A 2574-nucleotide genomic window follows, 5' to 3' on the forward strand; every position below is an offset into this window, starting at 1 on the left:
AACTCAGAAATCCACCTGCCTCTGCCTCCTGAGTGCTGGGATTAAAGGTGTGCGCCACCACGCCCAGCCTTTATAAACTTTTCCAATTGGGATTCCCTGTTTTGGTTTGGTTTGGTTGTTGTTATTTGCCCAAACCCTCTACTACTCTGTGGGACTTCTCGTGCTTTCCCTGTTTTTCTATTTTCTTTTTTTAAGGTGCTGAGGATCAAACCCAGGGCTTTAGACTTTCTAGAAACCCACTCTAGCGACTACGTTACATCCCCACCTCGCCCCTCACTTGTCTTTTCCTCCTTTTCATACACCAATTTCTATTAGGCCTTCACTGACTTTTTCTTTTATATTTATTTATTTTAGTTAGTTCTTGCCCTTTGATTGCCATATAGGTTGCTGTCTTTGTAACTGTTTAGGTAGCAGCAGTGATCCCACAAATGTATCATCTTTTGGAATTTATATTCAGTGAGAAGAAAAAAAAAATGAAACAAAGAGAGAAGGGTCACAAAGTTTTTTAGTTTTTTGGCTTTTTTGTTTGTTTGTTTGTTTTGGGGTTTTTGTTTTTGTTTTTTGCAAGAGGAGATGAAAAAACAGAAGTTATATTTTTAAGAAGAGCATCAAGTGAGCCGGCATCCAGTGAGTTACTTATTTACCAACTGAGCACTGCATCATGATTGTGGGAGCTACTTTTGTGTCATCAACATAGGCCAGGGTCACAATTTGTAGGCAAGCCTGTGGACAATTTTCTTAATTAGTGTTTGACGTGGGGAGGTCTCGGCCTCCTGTGTGGGGTGCCTCCCTGGGCAGGTGGCTGTGGATGCTCTAATAGAGCAGGCTGAGCAAGCCATGGGGAGCGAGCCAGAGATCCGTGTTCCCCCACGGTCTATGCTTCAGATCATGACTCCAGGTTCCTGCTTTGATTTCCTGCCCTGGCTTCCACCAGTCATGGAGTATGGGAAAGATGTGTAAACCAAATAAACTTTTTTATCCCCAGGTTGCTTGTGTTTATGGTGTTTTATCACAGCAACAAAAACCAGTGGTCTTGGTTCACTCAGATATACAAATGTGAAAAATAGTGGCCTACCATTTTAAAGTTTCAAAGATACAGTTATCATTGCAGTTACCTGTGAAATCTTTAAGAAAACAATAAGAGAATGAAGCAGAGGCTTAGGAGGAAAGAGGACATTAGAAAGTTTTACTGATTTGGGAATGGGAAGACCAGTGTGTAGCAAAGGAGAGAATATATTCTAAGGACAGAAAGAGAATGAACCCATATGACTACAAAGATGTTGTGAGGATAGCTGAAAAAGAGAAAACCAGAAAGGCAAAGTAGACAAAAATGGGAGCCACTCAAGTCCAGCCTCATCTCCTGAGAGTAAGAGGAGCCTAAAGTCACACCTGCAGTCTGGCCTAGGGCCCTGGTGCTGGTGGATCCACATCCCGCCACTGTGAATTCTAGGACCATTCCATCCCTTGAGGTGGTTTGGTTTTGTCTGACTTTTTTTTTTTTTTAACTGCAGACTATCGTGGAGAAGTTCTTTGCATTTCTCCACATTTCTTGGGATGCTAGAAAGGGCTACCACCTTGAGAGGGGCCCTGTTGTTTTAGACCGAGCTGTTCGTGGGGCCTAAAAGTTGGAAATAATCACAAAACAAGGAGGTGCTGAACACACTTGCAGGGATTCTATGCAGGAAAATGGCCACAAGACACAGATGTGTTGGTTAGCACTGTCTGGTGCCGACTCACTGAGCAGCCTAAGCCAGCGTAAATTCAGAGGGTAGAATGTCTGCTGGTCTTTCCCCCTATGCTAAGCTAAGCCCCAGTCACTTCTGGGTTTCCTGAGAGAAGAACAGCAAGACTCAGCCTGCAATCAGGAGGCTTTAGACTTCTACAGTCTAAAAGCTCAATCAGACTCAAGTAGACATCACCTTCCCTCCATGCACAAAAAAGTCTCTGGAACAAGTGGGATCCTGACTAGCACACACACCACCAACTGTGTTGAAGTTAGCAGTGACTCTTTTTATGGAAGCAGGAACATTTCAAAATGAAATGCAGCCCTGTCTCTTACAACATGACCTTGAAGAGCCCAGCCCTCTTTCAGCACCCAAGCCCAGAATCCAGCACCCAGCATGCAGCACCCAGTACCACCTGATAAGATGATAAAGACTCCAGGTGTGTTAGACTCCAGGTAGAGCTTCAGTCTCCACCCCTTGATACTGGAGGCAATGTTAGACTTTAAGCTTCACCAGTTCCTTCTACGGCCTATTTTATTTGTGCTAGGTAATTAGTATTACTGTTTACTTTCATTTCTTAAGTCATCTATTTTATTTTTAGTTTCTTTGTACCTCTATTTTTACATGTTTTGTTCTTACAATGCAAGTTCTTTTTAACTTATATATATTTTTTAATTTTTTTATTAGGTATTTTCCTCATTTACATTTCCAATGCTATCCCAAAAGTCCCCCATACCCTCCCCCCCACTCCCCTATCCACCCACTCCCCCTTTTTGGCCCTGGCGTTCCCCTGTACTGGGGCATATAAAGTTTGCAAGTCCAATGGGCCTCTCTTTCCAGTAATGGCCTA

General features: G+C 43.1%; 1 protein-coding gene across 2 annotated transcripts in view; it reads left to right on the top strand.

Moving 5' to 3' along the window:
* LOC110295144 (zinc finger protein 883-like) overlaps positions 1–2574 on the top strand; it is a 28517-nt gene that overhangs the window by 19319 nt on the left and 6624 nt on the right. The window lies entirely within an intron of this gene.

The sequence above is a fragment of the Mus caroli genome, chromosome 5, assembly GCF_900094665.2.
Source record: "Mus caroli chromosome 5, CAROLI_EIJ_v1.1, whole genome shotgun sequence".
Taxonomy (NCBI): domain Eukaryota; kingdom Metazoa; phylum Chordata; class Mammalia; order Rodentia; family Muridae; genus Mus; species Mus caroli.